General features: G+C 40.3%; 1 protein-coding gene across 1 annotated transcript in view; it reads right to left on the bottom strand.

The window, feature by feature from the left end:
* The window catches only part of gabra3 (gamma-aminobutyric acid type A receptor subunit alpha3), a gene marked incomplete at its 3' end in the record, with an annotated part of 658422 nt that overhangs the window by 315423 nt on the left and 324098 nt on the right, over positions 1 to 18901 (bottom strand). The window lies entirely within an intron of this gene.

Here is an 18901-nt window from a genome sequence, read left to right on the forward strand (position 1 = left end):
AGTTATCATTTATTTCAATGCAAAAAATTACTGAGCAACACTGTTGCATCTAATTCTCAATAGCTCCTAAAATGTTTTTTTTCATTGAGTCTGCACCATTCTGGTCTGAATATCTTTCCTGCAACACTAAAGATTCTCGCAACAGGTGCAGAGTGAAGTTGTAAGGGACTTCTGAAACTTAAAAAGTCCAGTGTTGCCCATCTAATTGTGCTTTCAAACAAATGTCCACCTCAAATTGTTTAGAAACCATTTTAAATACTTGGTTAAAGTAAAGCATTCTGGGAAATGGAGTCATGTTCCATCATGTTCCACAAAATTACAATTACAATAAATTAAACTTAATTATTTGTTCTGTGAACTAGAGCTTTTAACATTCATTGCTGGGGGAAAAAATATCCTTTTAATGTAATCTGTACAAGTAGTTCAAACTAATATCATTTATAATGCAATCATATCTGACATATACTGTAAAGCTTCATTGTTAAACACTTCATTTAAAATATGTATATGAATTTCTTTGAATTTTTATTGAATTGCAATTCTGCTTCCTTTAATTCAAATTCGAATTGTAATTCTAGATCCTGTTTTTGACATCAATTCAAATTCAATTCAAATTCAAGAATTGAATTGGAATTAAGGAGTAATTCTCAATTCAATTCTGAATTGTGCACAAGCCTGTTCCCAACGCTTCGCTTTCACAGTTCCCACAGCAGAGGTGACTGGAGGAGTGTATTTTGCAGCCAACGAGCCCGTTATACAACCTGCTCGCCTGTACCCAAACGCCGTTTTCACAGCAACCCAGATAAATCTCATTATGTCTGTTGGTCCGGCTCACGCCAAAAGTGTTATAAATGTAGGAATTGTGCCCACTTCCCAGTGCTCACCCCTACACATAAGGGGTGAGCACGGCCCGTTCAGTGAAATTCACTCATTCAGGGCCCACATCAATAAAATCGGCTCAGGCTGCGTGTGTTTCAAATGTAGGAAATGTGACCACTACCCAGTGCCCACCCCTACACATAAGCACTAACCTCTCTGTGAGTCACACTCATCCAGGGTCGAAAACAATAAAGTTGTCTCATGCCGTTCGACCGCTAAGTGTAGAAAAAGTGCCCACTACCCAGTGTTCACCCCTACACATAAGCATTATCCATGCAGTGTCTCACACCACCCCGGGGTCCATATCAGTCAAACCGGCTCATGCTGTTCATGTTTTAAGTGTAGGAAATGTGCCCGCTGTACAGTGCTCACCCCAACCTATGAACACGACTGTATCTGTGTTACGCACACACATAATACCCCAGCGTATGAACCCAGCTCATGTTGGCGGTGTTTCAGGTGTAAATTACATGTCTGCCACACAACGCACACACTTTCTGAAAAGCACCTCGTGCCGAGAGCTCACATAGCCTCGTCTGTAATACAACACCTCCCCGTTTCTACGGCTGGGATGTTAGTTACAAAGCTGCCGTACGAAGTGCCGACTGCCCCAGTGAATATGAACTTGGTGAACAAAGTATGTCATCATGGCCGGGTCCCCGAGTCCCTGAATATCAGGGACCGGAGCCCAGATTTCATTCTACTCCTGGCCATTCACGCGAAAGCGTGGGAATCGATTCCAGGGGTCTCAAAATGGGTGCTAGAGATAGTGAAACGGGGCTATTCGCTACAACTCGCTCGCAGAATGCCGCGCTTCACAGCCCGGGTCGAAACTTCGGTGAATCAGGAAGTAGCACACCTACTTTGCAACGAGATAGCGAATTTGCTAAGAAAAGGGGCGGTAGAGACCGTCCCCTTGGCCGAGAGCGAGTCGGGGTTTTACAGCCGTTACTTTTTAGTACCGAAGAAGGACGGCGGGCTCCGCCCCATACTAGATCTCAGGCGTTTGAACAAAGCTCTTATGATACGCTCGTTCAAAATGCTCACAACCAGACAAATCATCGCTCGAATTCGACCGGGGGACTTGTTTATATCAGTGGATCTGAAAGACGCCTACTTTCAGATTCAAATAGCAGCCCGTCACTATGGAAGGCATTTTCTGCCAAATTTAAATAAATAAATAAAATGATTAAAATTAAAATTAAAACCAGATTAACAATTTCATTACAGAAAACAGTACGCAAAAAATGTGACAAAATTGAGAATGAAATTAAATGATTTCATTTTCACAGCATTATCCCTGTCAAATTGAAAAATAAAATGCAATTGGTGATTTCACATTTCATTTCCACTACAGTCTCAAGGCAAGACAGCCAATATTAAAATGAAAAGCCAAACGTGAAAAAGAAACTACAAATACAGTTTTTACAATGCTCTTTGGTAACGCTCGCGCAATAATAGTGACACAATTCAAATACAAATGTACATTTTCGTTTTCATTTTAATTCCTCTTTTATTTCACAGTTTTCATTTTCGTTTTCATTTTCAAAGACAACCTGCATGCAAATTATATGTTAATGAGTGGGTGTGGCTTATTCTAGTAACGGCGCTGAGACACGCCTTCTGTAAAGCTAAGTCATCGTCCCGTGTGCATGAGTTGAATGTGTGAAACAAAATTATTTAAATGTGATTATATTGTAATGAGACGACGAGATAATGGCGAAATCTGTTAGTGAGCTTTTGCGGGAAGCTGCCGCAGCATTAGAACATGGAAACAACCAGCCTGACCATGTTAGTTATAGTGTTAGACTCAGACTAGACCATAATCGACGATGAGGTTCATTCATGTATTAGGCTGTTTTGGAAATTCAACTATTTGGGTGTACAGAAGTCTTAGTAACACAATTTCTACAACAATTATAGCCAGACATTAATACCCAATGGCTTTAACCGAGAACCTCGGCCAATGTTTCATACGCGTCGCGCTTAACAACGCCCTTCAGCCGTGACTTATTCAGATGATACAGCACTAGCCTAGAGTACCTTATTGTTTTTATAAAACGGTTACCACGCAATACAAATATTAATCCCGAAACATATGTATCTATGCAACTTTCATGAAGTAAAATTAATCACTAAAAGCCAATTCCATCCGCTGGAGAAAAAAAAAATAGTCCCTGACCATAAAGCAACAGAAGAAGTTAAATTAGTTCTCCATTAGATGGAGACAAAGACGGTCTTAATGAGTGAGTCAGTCAGAGAAGACTTTTGAAATGACTCAAACTTGTGATCACGGAGAAGAAAGACGCACACAACTGACATGACTACAGGCACGGACAACCCCTATTAACTGTTAAAAGTACAAGATATCACACAGGACATTCAAACAGATTTTTTATTATGAATACAGGACTGACCTGAAGGAAAATGCTATATCTAGCCTACTGTAAATGCAGGTGGTCAACACTCGCTTTCTCGATCTCATCCAGAAGTTGTTACTGGAAATGAAAACCAGCATTGTGATTCTTTTTGTACACAAACTTAAAATAACCAAAAGACACGTAACAGTTAAACAGCGGACAGATACAGGCTGTCCTGATACTGTATCTGAATAAGTTACGGCTGAAGGGCGTTGTTAGGCACGACGCGAATATGAAACATTGGCCGAGGTTCTCGGTTAAAGCCATTGGGTATTAATGTCTGGCTATAATTGTTGTAGAAATTGTGTTACTAAGACTTCTGTACACCCAAATAGTTGAATTTCTAAAACAGCCTAATACATGAACGAACCTCATCGTCGATTATGGTCTAGTCTGAGTCTAACACTATAACTAACATGGTCAGGCTGGTTGTTTCCATGTTCTAATGCTGCGGCAGCTTCCCGCAAAAGCTCACTAACAGATTTCGCCATATCTCGTCGTCTCGATTACAATATAATCACATTTAAATAATTTCGTTTCACACATTCAACTCATGCACACGGGACGATGACATAAGCCTGTTTCATACTTCTGCGTCGGACCTACGCCGAAGCCTCTACGCTGTAGAAGGGTGTCTCAGCGCCGTTACTAGAATAAGCCACACCCACTCATTAACATATTATTTGCATGCAGGTTGTCTTTGAAAATGAAAACGAAAATGAAAACTGTGAAATAAAAGTGGAATTAAAATGAAAACGAAAATTTACATTTGTATTTGAATTGTGTCACTATTATTGCGTGAGCGTTACTAAAGAGCATTGTAAAAACTGTATTTGTAGTTTCTTTTTCACGTTTGGCTTTTCATTTTAATATTGGCAGTCTTGCCTCGAGACTGTAGTGGAAATGAAATGTGAAATCACCAATTGCATTTTATTTTTCAATTTGACAGGGATAATGTTGTGAAAATGAAATCATTTAATTTCATTCTCAATTTTGTCACATTGTTTGCGTACTGTTTTCTGTAATGAAATTGTTAATCTGGTTTTAATTTTCATTTTAATCATTTAATTTATTTATTTAAATTTGGCAGAAAATGCCTTCCATACGTCACAGGCCATATCACAGGCCATATCAGTACACTGTCCTTCCATTCGGCCTGTCTTTAGCACCTCGTACATTTACGAAATGCATGGACACAGCGCTCGCGCCCCTCAGACGAAGGGGCGTGAGAATTCTGAACTATTTGGACGACTGGCTGATTATAGCGCAGTCGAAAGAGGAACTGGTATTACACAGAGCGCTTTTGCTGGACCATCTGGAACAGTTGGGTCTCAGAGTCAACTGGGCCAAAAGCAATCTATCTCCCAGCCAGGAAACGTCCTTTCTAGGGATAGAGTTGGACTCCAGGTCTATGTTGGCGTGCCTAACGCGAGAACGCGCGGCAGTAATCCAGCGCCTAGCAGCGACATTCATAATATGGAGAAGTCTTCCCCTCAGAGTGTTTCAGAGGATGATGGGTCTTATGGCCTCAACCTCGACGGTGCTGAGGCTGGGTCTGCTATACATGCGCTTTTCAGCTATGGCTGAGGCGGCATGTTCTAGTGTGAGCATGGACATCAGGTTTGCTTCGTCTCACGGTGAATCAGACATGCGCAGCAGCGCTGAAACCGTGGACGAGGGCCGACTGGTACCAGTCCGGCCTGAACCTGGGCATAGCCTCAAAAGTGGACAGTAGTCTCGACAGATGCCTCCAACACGGGTTGGGGTGCCCTTTACGAAGGGAGGCCATCAATGGGCCTGTGGTCAGACGCAGAGAAGTCTCTACACATAAACTGTCTAGAGATGAAAGCGGTCGAGAATGCCCTACAGTTTTTCCTCCCTGTGCTGAGGAACCACCACGTTCTAGTCAGAACAGACAACATGTCAGTGGTGTCTTACATAAACCGCCAGGGCGGCCTCAGGTCCCGGAGCCTTCTTGCAAGAGCAAAACGGCTCCTTATATGGGCCCAACACAATTTGTACTTGCTGAGAGCAGCGCATATGCCGGGCGTCCTGAACGTGGGCCCAGACATGTTGTCCAGGGCCAAGCTTCCCCCAGGGGAATGGTCCTTGCATCCCATGGTGGTACAAAACATCTGGGACATCTTCGGCAGAGTGGAGGTAGACCTGTTCGCGTCACAAGCCAACGCTCATTGCCCAATGTTCTTTTCAAAAGAAAGGACGCGCTGGCCCTAGACTGGCCCAGACGCCCTCCTTATGCATGTCCCCGGTTGCCTTGGGGGAGCACAGCTCCATGGCCAATTCCACTGAGGAAGGACCTGTTGTCTCAGGCCAAGAGCGCAGTTTGGCACCCATACCCGAGCTTTGGGCCCTACATGTGTGGGCGATCAATTATTACAATTTCACCTCCCGGAGGGAGTGATGAACATGATCACACAGGCTAGAGCTCTGTCTACTAGACGGCTCTAAATGGTCAGTGTTCGCTGAATGGTGTTCAGCTCATGAATTGGACCCGCTAGATTGTGAGGTAACAGTGGTGCTTTCTTTCTTGCAAGAGCTGTTGGACAGCGGGAGAACCCCATCCACGCTCAAGGTGTATGTGGCGGCCATAGCAGCATTTACGAAGCCTGTAAATGGCCAGTCGCTGGGAAAGAATGACCTCATAATCCGTTTCCTCAGGGGAGCTAGGACGCTGAACCCTCCTCGGCCCCCCTCGGTTCCAGTTTGGGACCTTTCTACGGTCCTAGAGGCCATGAAAGGCGGCCCATTTGAACCATTACATGCGGTGGAGCTAAAATACCTTTCCTTCAAAACCGCTTTTCTGCTGGCATTGGCCTCAGTAAAACACTGGGCGACCTACACGCGCTCTCGGTGAGTGCTACGTGTCTGGAATTTGGGCCTAATGACTCTAAGGTCATCCTCAAACCAAGGCATGGCTACGTCCCGACGGTGCTTGCGACTCCGTTTAGAGCGCAAGTTATTTCCCTGTCAGCCCTCCCTGCATCCGACAGTGAGGTTGGGGTTAATTTCCTTTGCCCAGTAAGGGCCTTGAGGATTTATGTGGAACGTTCCGCTGCCTTCAGGCAGACAGAGCAGCTTTTCGTTTCTTTTGGTGGCCGCATTAAAGGGCTAGCCATCTCGAAACAGACCCTGTCCAGATGAATAGTAGATGCTATTGCGTCGGCTTACGCATCCAAGTGCTTGGATTGCCCCTTGGGCGTTAGGGCCCACTCAACTAGAGGCATGGCCTCATCGTGGGCCTGGACAAGTGGGGTCTCACTTCAAGACATTTGTATGGCAGCAGGCTGGGCCTCCCTGTCTACATTTGTAAGGTTCTATAACTTAGAAGTGCCCGCCCTACAGGCTAGGCTGTTCTCAGTCTGATTATGCTATATTAACAACGTCTACCCAACTCAGTTCGCTTAGACTGTTGATATGTTTGCAACGTCCTGTGGGCCTATGCAGTGTTGATATATTGCCTTAACTGTATATATGTGTAAGCACCTATCTTTCATAATACGGAGTCGTCCCGCCCCGTTCTGCCACTTATGCGACTATTCCACTTATACATGAGCCCCGGACAAACTGCCCTTGGGACATTAGTGTTGGAATCTTAGCATGCACAGCGTTTTACATGGGGTTCCCGTAGCGTAAGCTAAACTTACGCAACACGAGAGTACTCTCGTAAGAGAACGACACTTGGTTACTAACGTAACCTCAGTTCTCTCTAGAGAGGGAACGATTGTTGCGTAACCTGCCGTGCTTGTGCTGCGTTATGGTTTCGCTTCCAGTCGACTGAAATCATAGTGCAACCTGGGCGATGGGTATTTATAGGCCTAGGCCACACCCATATTTGCGGGCCATGACGTAGTGCGGGGATAGCCTCCCACTGGCGCTGAAGTCATGACAGACGCACTGATAGGTTGCAGCAGTTGCCGCAGAGCAGCCATTAGGCGTGCAAGCTGCCTCGCCTAGGTCTGCTTGCTGCAGCAAATGCGTTTTATATTATTAAAAATGAAGGATAATTTTTTTGCTCCAATATTCTCGAGAAAAGGAGTTTTCCCCGTAACGTAAGCTAAACTTACGCAACACTCGTTCCCTCTCTAGAGAGAACCGAGGTTACGTTAGTAACCGAGTGTCGTTCTTAGAGCTGTGCACTCTTTGTTTATGGGCAGGTTATGGAGTCAGTCACAGCATCTTTCGGCAATGAGTGAAACGCAGGGCGGCGGTCTGAAATTAAGCAGTTTCCCCACCAAACACGAGCCAAGCTCCCGCAATAGATCCAGCACCACTACCGGAGAACAGAGACCGGTTGATAAGATTTGAATTGCTTTTAAAGGTTCAACTTTTGATTGAAAATGTTTGTTAAATGAGCTTAAATGTAGGCAGAATTGTAGGCTACATGTTAAAACGAAATAAAATATGTTCTCATCTGAAATAAAGGAAGATATCATGTAGCCTAAACGAGTCATTGTCGTGTATTTTACAAAAGTTTAGATGATTACGTTAATAATGTTTTTATTTTTTTACAGTAAGTTTGATTTGAGTCAGAATTATGTGGTAATTCTTTATTAATTACTAATGGGTTCCCTATATTTTCACTTTAGAATTATGTTTCAGGTTACGTAATTCCTGAAGAATGATCTAATAATTCTTTATTAATTACTAATAAGTTCCCTATATTTTCACTTTAGAATACTGTTTCAGCTTATAAGTAGCCTAATTCCTGGATAATTATTTGATAATTCTTTATTAATTACTGATGGGTTCCCTATATTTTCACTTTAGAATACTGTTTCAGGTTCAAACTAATTCCTGCAGAAGTATCTAATAATTCTTTATTAATTACTAATAAGTTTCCTTTATGTTCAGTTCACAATGGTTTTCAATGCTGAGGAATACAGACACACACACACACAGTACTGCATATAAAATATAAAAACTAATCTGAGGTTAGTTATGGCAAGGCATTTGAGTGGGGTTCCTTTCTGAAGTTGATTTCTTACAGAACACACTCACAAAACCACACAGGCAAAAACCTCTTTAACATTTATATATATTTGTTAAAATTGTATTTTCATAATACTACTTCTATTAATAACATAATAACACATAGTAAATAAGGAAGGTCACAACTCAATGTAGGTTTGTATGACTGTTCATTAGTTCCTTCTTAGTTATTTTTCTTGAACCTTAATTAGTAGATAATTAATAGTGGTTCTTCAGGAGGTATGACATAATTCATTAGTTATTGATTAACTAACTGTTACTTAACACAATCATAAAATTCCATTACATACTGATTAGTTAACACATCTTCCTTAGTAGTTAACAGTAGGGAAGAAGTAGTTAATGAAGAATTAGGCTACCTATTAGTTCTTCAATAATTCCTTATTAGTTATGCAGTAAGTAAGAAACAGTACTCTAAAGTGTTACCGGGAATCCTTCTGAAGGTCTTGGAGTCGGGCTTGGTAGCTTTTGGGTGGTAGGCCTTCATTATGAGAATAAAGTTTAAGCCGCCGCTCTACGAGCAACAGGATGATCTTGGTAGGTCTTTATTATAAAATACTTTAGTTAAACTTTAGACCTCGGTTCCCTGTTTAGAAAGTATTAAGGGGTATGTTTGATAGTATATGTAAAAATAGGAATTAGGGCCCTGAAGTTCCCTTTTTTATATGTAGGCTTGCATACCTTGTCTTGAGCCCTATTCGCACAGGATAAGTATTACCTGGTGACCTCTAGTCATTTGTAAAAATTGTGGAGGTTGTCTGTGATCTTAATCCCGTTTGAATCGGCCATGTCTGTAATTTGTAAAGTAAAAATTCCCCCGCAAATGACCAACCATATTTTGCCGAACACCGATCAGCCTCCCTGCTAGATCAGCCCTAGAGCTGGAGGTGCTCCCCTTATCTAGGGTCCCTTGTTAGAGTGCCCGGCCTCCACAATGTTTCAAAGCACTGTGTAGATCCAGGATTGAGTACTCCCCTCGTTTGCAAGGGTTATAAAGCGCTATGCTGAGTTCTAATCTCCAGGATGCCCGTCTCTATGATCCGGTTTCACGATTGTTTTTTGTGAGAGGCTCTGTTAAGGAAACAGACAGGTTGTTGGCAAGATTAGGTCAGTAGATTTGATCAGGTCAGCCTCCCAGGTGGCATGTGGGGTTGACTTTATGTCCCCCTCAGAAAGCGACTGGATGGGACTCCTTTCGGACCCCCCGGCCATATTCCCTTAAAGGAACCCCTTCTATGGAAGCTGTTGGTTCCAATCCTTTGAGTGGTCTTGGTAGGCTTTTCATTGTTAGGAGGCCTCTTTGAGGCTTATAGCTTGGGCAGTGACCGTAGGGAATAATGTCACTGATAGCCTGTATGTGACCCAAAGGGGGAGTGTTTTCTTGGCATTTCAGAGTGAAACTGACAGTTCTGACGTTTCTATCACGAGCCATAATTGGCATGCACTCCCCTCAGCATGGTGGGATTGTACATCGTTCCCCATAGCGTCATCGACGTAGTGCGAGTTCCCTTTCGAAAGGGAATGTCTAGGTTACGACTGTAACCTCTGTTCCCTGAGAACAGAGAACGAGACACTGCGTCACTACACAGTAAAATTTCCAGTGTTGAAATCCTGGTGTTAAGGACTTTTAGAGTAAAGTGTTAATTTTCTGGTGTTGAATTTCAAGGGATTAACACTGCTAGTGTAAACTGCACCCTCTGGGTGGTGAAAATATGTGGAGTTAAATTAATAACACCGAGAGAGTGTAATTAGTTACATCCGGGACATTTACGCGCTGGGCGCGACCAGACGAGCTGAAACTTTTTTCAAAGACGCCATTTTCTTTGACTCGCGATGCAAGGCACACGAGGAGGGAAAACGCATCAATTAAGTGTTTTATCGCATTTATACATGCATTTTATAACATCATATTGTTTTATAACAATATGTATATGCTGTGCATGGCTAAACTGCTCTCAGAGGGGCATTTTCCATGACGCGCGATGTGGAGCAGACCAGGATGGTGTTGCTTTTTAACAGGGAAACGACGAAAGTAAGTGTTTTAACTAATTTACAATATGTATTTTATAACATATTGATTTATAGCGATATTTAAATGCTCTGCGCGCTTAAACGAGCCGACACTTTTTTCAAAGGCGACATCTTCTTTGACTCAATACGGAGCTGACGACGAGGAGATTTGCTTGTAATGTTAACAGGGAAAACACCGAAAGTAAGTGTTTTTACCTAATTTACAACATGTATTTCATGGCATTATATTGTTTTGTAACGATATTTATGTGATGTGCGCGCTTAAACCTTTCTCACAGACTAACGTTAGGCCCTCCATCTTCTTTGACTCGTGACGCAGTGCAGACACGGAGTTTGCCTTTAACAGTGAAAACACGGAGTAAGTGTTTTAACTTATTTACAATACGTGTTTTATAATGTTATATTGTTTTATGATAATATTTGTGATGTGCAAATATCATAAAGTAGCCTATGTATTTATCCTCAAACTATCTTTTACTCTCGTTTGCCAGCACACCTAACATATAGGCTAACGTTAACTGAAAAACAGAAGAACAACTCCACAAACTGTCTGCGGACCGACAATGCACGTGAAATTGTCACTTTATTTCCTTATTTGGTGGACCAATTTTCTTAAAATTGGTAAGTAGCCTAGTTCTTTCAGATTAAATATGTATGCAAAATGTATTTATCAGATTTACTTTTGGTTGATGTTTGGATATGCTTTAAATGTATTGATTTTGCTATTTGTGTTTGCTAGGAGCATTTCTATGATGCACCAAGTAGCTAGGAGTAGCAGGCTGGGTGTTTAAAGACAGACTAGAACCTGGTGATGGTAAGATTTAACAGATAACATACATGTATGAGAGAATCATGGGCACAAACATAAAAAATAATCATAGCTTTGTTACTATTTGGTAGATTTTCTGTGTTTCATAACACTCATTTTGAATTTGTCCAGTCAAATTATTTTACAAAAGTAAATCCTTTTTTTTTTTTACTTAAAATGAGTTTTCAAACCTTTTCATGATTTGACAGGTATGTTTTCTTGCTGTTTAATTTTAGACTCAACTGATTGGGAAAAATCTGCCCATCACCTGCCCCCAACATCACAAAGCCACAACAACGACCAAAGATTCTTCCGGCAGCTGACTATTTAGTGAGATTTCTTAAGGTGCGTGTCTTAATTTATTCTTAAAGGGATAGTTCACTTTGAAATTAAATTTTGGTATGTTTTAGCTTACCTCAAGGGCATCCAAGATGTAGGTGTCTTTGTTTCCACAGTAGTTTAAATTTGGATATTTTTAGGTCAAACCGTTCTTGTCTGTCAGTCATATAATGCAGGTCTGTGGTCACTGTCTCAAAGAGCATGCACAGAGTCCAAATTAAACAATTCCCCATCGTAAGTACACATTGATGGCCTAAGACATGAAACGAGCGGTTTGTGTGAGAAAACTTAACAATATTTATATCGTTTTTACCTCTTGTACACAACCACGTCCAAGTGATCTGAGGGCACGCAAGCTTCCTGGTGTGTACGTCACTCATTGTTTACCACTCCCGGATGAGTTCACGCGAGCATACGTAATTGTTTTCTTTTACGTCGGTTTAAACATCCCAGATAGGCGCAAATTAGTACCATTTCTATTAGCCGTCTTACCTACAGTCTCTGTTCTGTGTAAACAATGAGTGACGTATACGCGCGAGAGATCACTTCCGGCGCTTTCCGGCGCTTGCGCAGACTAAGCCAGAATGCGCGCACACTAAGCCAGAATGCGCGCACACGTCACACACCAGGAAGCGCGTGCGCCCTCAGATCACTTGGACGTGGTTGTGTACAGTAGTAAAAACTATATAAATACTGTTCGTTTTCTCACACAAACCGCTCGTTTCGTGTCTTATGCCATCAATTTGTACTTACGATGGGGAATTGTTTAATTTGGACTCTGTGCATGCTCTTTGAGGTGGTGACCATTGACCTGCATTATACGACTGACAGACAAGAACGGTTTGACCTAAAAATATCAAAATTGAAACTACTGCGGAAACAAAGACACCTACATCTCGGATGCCCTTGAGGTAAGCTAAAACATACCAAAATTTAATTTGAGTGAACTATCCCTTTAAAGGGTTAGTTCACCCACAAATGGAAATTCTGCCATTAATTACTCACCCTCATGTAGTTCCAAACATGTTATATTTTCTTTCATCTTCACAACACAAATGAAGATATTTTTAATGAAATCTGAGAGGTTCCTGTCCCTCCATTGACAGTCCACGCAACTACCACTTTCAAGCCCCAGAAAGGTAGAAAGGTACATCATTAAAGTACTCCATGCGACATTTTATTAAACTATGCAAGTGCTGTGTTTGCAGCAAAAAAAAACATTTACCACTTAATTTATAAAATATTAATTTCCAACATGCGTTCATGAGATAATTACAAGACATGCATGTTGTTAATGCGAGAGCAGATGTTGTTGTGTGATTGTGCATTGAAGATTAATATTTTGTAAATAAAGTTGAGTTAAAATTGTTGTAAAAAAAGTCATAAAATTGAGGTCAAACCACTGGAGTCACATGGATTACTTGTGATTTTCTTTATACCTTTCCGTGGCTTTGGAAGTGATGGTTGAATAGGCTGTCGATCAAGGGACAGAAATCTTTGATTTCATTAAAAATAACTTCATTAAGTGTTCTGAAGATGAGCAAAACTCTTACTGGTTTGGAACAACATAAGGGTGAATAATTAATGACAGAATACAATTTTTTTGGATGAATTAAGTCTTTAATTTACTTGTAAATCAGTAAATTCAAGTCTTAATCTTACCAAAATAGTTTCTTGTTTGAGTCACGAAAGTCTAAGATGGTTGAACTTTTTCCACCATAAACTTGCTGTATTTATAAAACACAAATTGTATTGATTGTAATTGGTCTGGTTTTGTGTTGTCTAGGGAACCAGCACTCCAGGATTTTTCGAGAAAGTTGGATCTGCACAGCCTTTCCTTCTCTGTGAAACAACTATGCACTGAACTTTACTGTTAGCAACTGGACACAACGAATCCACTCATATTCTGCAATTGTTTTTCATCTGCTGAATGTTGTTGACCCAAGCACTGCTGTACTGTTGCAAAGTCAAAGGTACTGAATCAACTTCACTGACACAGAGCTTACATTCACTGACATGTACAGGACTTGAGGTATTGCAGACCATTTGAATAAGCAGCTTTCATATAATTCTGGTGACAGAAATGCCTATATTGTGCCTTCATCATTTATTTTAAAAGTTAACCTATGATGTAAAGGGGCTTGTTAGTTAATAAAAAACTAGTTTGTTAAAACAACTGCTTGCATTTTGCCTTTATTTTTAACTTTACAATGAACAGAATTCTACTATGATCCCAGACTGAGGTTACAATTTAACTTTCTGGATTGTTTTGAAATAAAGGTTTGAAAGAGTAATATAGAGTGATGTGTTTATTTCAAAGAGTTTATTTTACAGTTCTTTAAAGTGGCAGATGCAGAACACTAATAAGAAAAACTGGTAACTCCCTTAGAGTTTTTATTTGTAAAAATGTGTTTTATCAACACCAGGATGGTGTAATATTTGACTCCTATAAGGTTGAGAAGATTGTGATTTCCATTCTATTAAATGTGTTAGGTCAACACCAGAACAGTGTAGAATTTTAACTGTTCTCAGCTCTGTAACAGTGTTGTTGTTCTCTGCATTGGTGTTAATATTTTACTCTCTTAGTGTTCATATTGTAACACTGTGTCGGTGTTGCGAGAGGCAACACTTTTGAAAGTGTTGAACTAACACTTTGTGGGTGGTTCCCATATATACACTTTTAAAGTGTTGAAATTAACTCTATTGGTGTTGATTTCCGGATTTCAAATTTACTTTGTACAGGGTTTCTGCAGGGTTTGGTCAGTCAAATTTAAGACTTTTTAAGACCTTTTTATGACCATTATGATTGAAATTTATGACCTACACGAATTACGAAAAATTAATTCAAATTCCTTTCAAAAGTTTTTTTTTTAATTGACTTTCATTGAAAGTAACAAGATGTATTATTTAAATGCCTAAAGACAGCTTTGAATATATTAATAGACAGCAATATTCTTGATACTGATTATTTGCAACGGGCTTGAGCCAACTACTAAACACACCAGACTTTAAAGGCAGACTGTTGCTTCTAAGTGAAAGTTGTAGAAACCAGAGCGTTAACTTTACTCTTTATTGTCAGAAAATATAATGACAAACACTTGCTAAAACAAGTGAACATTTCACAAATCTGAGGTAGAACATTCAAATATTTGTCATTTGTCCTTAACAAAATAAATATCTTTATTGGGAAAATAATTACTTAGTTTCTGCATGTGCTAATAGGGGTCAAGTCTTGAAACAGGTTTGTGTTGCCTAACTTTGATGGCTCTTATCTTCAGGAAATGTATGAAAAACAGTAGCCTAAATACATTATTAAATACTGTAAATATTCCATTAGTCCTTTAATACATTATCAGCACTAATAATATAATAAAATTCAATATGTATATCCCACATGGTGCAGTTAATATTATTAGGCTAATGTTACAGTAAATCCATGGTAAATGATGGGAGATTGTAGACGGAAAAGCCTTCTGACTGTATCGTTGTGCAGAGTTTCTCCTGTTGGTCAGCGCTGTTTCATCTGCCTTTAAACTGGTTTAAATCACTGAGACAGTGTGTTCTTCGCTGAATTCAAGCACTTCTCACTGGATCTTGTGACCGAGACCGGTCAGAGTAAACGCATCAGTTGTATTGAGCTCGCGCTGCGCTGCCGTTTGGACTTGGAGCCGAGCGGGTAAATGGTCCGTGTGGCGCGCGGTTCAAAAGAGCGTTCCGCTTTTGGCGCATTTAACCTGTGCATTTAACATGCCGCCAGCGCATTTTCAGGGGGAAAAGGCAATGGTAGAACCAACGAATGAACGAGCATATAAATTTAAGACGTGGCTAAATGAAATTTATGACCTTGTATGGAAAATGCGGATATTTTTATGACTTTTTATGGCCTAAAATTCTAATTATTAAATTTAAGACGTTTTATGACTTTTTATGACTCCGCGGAAACCCTGTTTGTAGCCATGCCTCGGGGATGCCTGCTGAACAGTCCACGATAAGTGGATGACATGTTCTCTAGGCGCCCCTTTTATACTTCCGGGTCGCACTAGTAGTGATGTCATATGCTGTCGCCAGTCAATTTCGATTGTCGTGATTGGATATCTTTTCAGACACCAGTTCACGTGGAGGGCGTTCCCCAGGGAACAGAGGTTAAAGTCGTAAACTAGATGTTTTTTTCGTTTTTTTTTTTCATTTAATTATTTGTATTTATTCACGTAATCTGTTTAAGTATGATGCAGCATAATTTAAGATAGCATTGTGGCTCTGTCATTGTTTACATACAGTATGTAGTTTTACTTCTATATGTTGTGCGGGCTATAATTAGTAGCAGTTCACATTAGTTGTCTAGCTATCTAGTTATGGAATTACTTCTGTGCCAATCATAATGAATATAACTTTTCAAGAAACTAATGAAAATATAAATTGAAACTGAATAAAATATCTTTGAAACTGAAAATAATAAATCGCAGGCAATTTTTTTTACTTCATTTTTAATACACTGCATGTTTTGATAACTTTTTTCTCATCTTTCTTTCACTGATCTGAACTTACAAATGCACTTCCAGAGTTTTCGTTTACACTCCCTGAGTTTTCGTTCGCCATTCTGGCACATATCTCTCTCGGGGGCGGGGCTAGCACCAGTGTGTTCTCATTGGCTACTGAGTTTTTGATTGACAGCTTCTTGACCTGGAAATGAAGGTGTCAGTGTTGTGTTTACATTTGTGGATGTGAACGTCTGTAAGCGCAGCTTTCCATTTAATTTTAGTGATATTAAGTTATGAGTTTTGTTTTTGTATTTGATTGTATTTATCTGCTGCTACTACTTTGCAAGTACGATGTCAGGCACTGTAATTTGCTCTGGCCCCCTTCCTGTTCGGCAGAGTGATGAGATAGTTAGTAGATTGTCCTCACTCAATGGCTGGCTGTCGCGGTTTTGTCCCCAAAATAATATAGAATTCATAGACAATTGGAAAAGTTTTTGGGGCAGACCTGACCTGTTGGAAAGAGATGGCATTTATCCCTCCTGGGATGGTGCTGCTCTTCTCTCTAGTAATATGGCACATAGTCTTAGAGCTCAAACATGACAATCTGGGCCTCAGGTCAGGAAGCAGACAGACTGGCTAAACCGACCGTCTGCTAGCGGCCTCACGTCACCAAGGTCTAGGGATGTTAACCGATGACCGTTTGACCGATGGTTGACCGTATCAACGTTAACCAATCAAAGCTGTCGATAGTCGGTAAAAAAAAGAAAAAAAAGAAAGTGATCTCTAAATTAGGCTATTATAGACAGTGGACTAAACGCTACTACAGTTAGCCATCTCATTCCAATATCTTTTTGTGTGAAGTGAACAAATCCCTCACACTCAATTTTTCATACTCGCCTCTTTGTACTTAATAAACCAATAAAAACATTTGGCACGAGGTCACAGCGTTTGGGTTCGCGCGCTCATAAGGTTTGCGAAAAATAAAGGCTACAGGCTAAAACACTCGAGGTTAGAGCCAGGGCAGACAATAGGATGAAGCGTGCAAAGAAAAGTAGTGTGTGGGACCATTTCACCAAAAAGAATGACACAGATGTAACTTGTGTGATACAGTGCTTAAATACATTAGTAGCACATCATCTATGATGTAAGGTGATGATGATCATCATCTTTCTTTATTATTGTTAGCACTACCTCAAACTAAAGCGGCGTCTCTTCGGAGCAGTCATTTTCTTAAATGAGCCGCGGCAATGTTTCAAATGAGCTTCTAACGCTAGACAAATGCCTTTATTTTCAACGCGATCACCTTGTAACTGTTACCCAAACCATTTAGAAACTAAGGAGCCATTTGTCCTCCGATTACATACAAGCTCCTCGGCGTCGCGTTTGCGGGACTCATGTTTCGCGCTGTAAGGGATTTAAAAAAAGTGACGTGAGTTGAAGGGCGGTGCCGGTGTCGTGCCGAAAACTGATGGTCTGCCGAAAAATGATTGCATTATTTATTGCAATAAGTAGAGGCTTCAGTCATTTTGTTGTAAGTAGAATACTGCATTTTATGGGTTGTTTTCGACATTTAAAGGTATTTTAACAGGTAAAAAGGGCTGGATTAGTTACACAGCAGGTAAAATAATGCAGTCATAAGGATAATTGCAAAAGAGATCATGTCTTTATTTTATATATAGCTCAGCAGTAAGTCATGTTATTATAGGCTACAGTCCGTTTTCCAAATACAAACACATATTCCATCGGCAACAACAGGCTTCTATTATTTCCTATAATCATGTACATGTCATACCTGATTAAGCTATAAACTGCAAACACTTATTTGGCCACAATTGTTATTATTATGTTAAAAGAAACGTTAAACACACCTGAACCAGCTAATCAAGGTCTCACTAGGCATACTAGAAACTTTCAAACAGGTGTGTTGGAGCTGGTTGGAGCTAAACTCTGCAGGACAGCGGCCCTCCAGGACCAAGATTGGTGAACCCTGTTTTAAACTAATCGGTTAACCGGTTTCAACCGGTTAATGAGGCTCGGTGGTCGGTCAAGAAATTTTTTAGTTTTCGCCATCCCTACCAAGGTCACATAAATCCCATCACATAGAGCCTCTTTCACCTAGATATAATCATATAGAGACTGTGTCTGTTCCCCGAATTAGGACATACAAAAAACTCCTAAACCCATTGAAGGGTAAAAATTTAATTGATGTTCAACAAATAAAAAACAGATATAATATGGATGAACAAATGGTAAAGCTCGGGTTGCTGAATATTCGATCCCTTACTTCAAAAACACTTATTGTTAATGATATGATTACAGACTATAACCTAGATGTGCTGTGTTTGACAGAAACCTGGCTAAAACCAGACAATTATATTACTTTAAATGAGTCCACCCCGCAAGATTACTGTTATAAACATGAACCTCGTCTGAAAGGCAAAGGGGGAGGGTGTTGCTGTAATTTATAGTAATATCCTCAGAATTACTGAGAAGTCTTGTTTTAAATATAATTCTTTTGAAGTGTTGTTGCTAAATGTAACAATATCTAGTGTAAATGATAAATCACGTTTAACATTTGTGCTGGCTACTGTATACAGGCCACCAGGGCACCATACAGACTTTATCAAAGAATTTGCTGATTTTCTATCAGAGTTAGTACTGGCTGCAGATAAAGTCCTAATTGTTGGTGATTTTAATATACATGTAGATAACGAAAAAGATGCATTGGGATTGGCATTTAAAGACATTCTTAACTCTATTAGAGTTAGACAACACGTGTCAGGACCTACTCATTCTCGTAATCATACTCTAGATCTAATATTATCACATGGAATAGATGTTGATGCCGTTGAAATTCTGCAGCAGAGCGATGACATCTCAGATCATTATCTAGTCTTGTGTAAACTTCATTTAGCCAAGGCTGCAAAGCCGACTCC

The sequence above is a fragment of the Scardinius erythrophthalmus genome, assembly GCF_964197995.2.
Source record: "Scardinius erythrophthalmus genome assembly, chromosome: 17".
In the NCBI taxonomy this organism is placed as follows: domain Eukaryota; kingdom Metazoa; phylum Chordata; class Actinopteri; order Cypriniformes; family Leuciscidae; genus Scardinius; species Scardinius erythrophthalmus.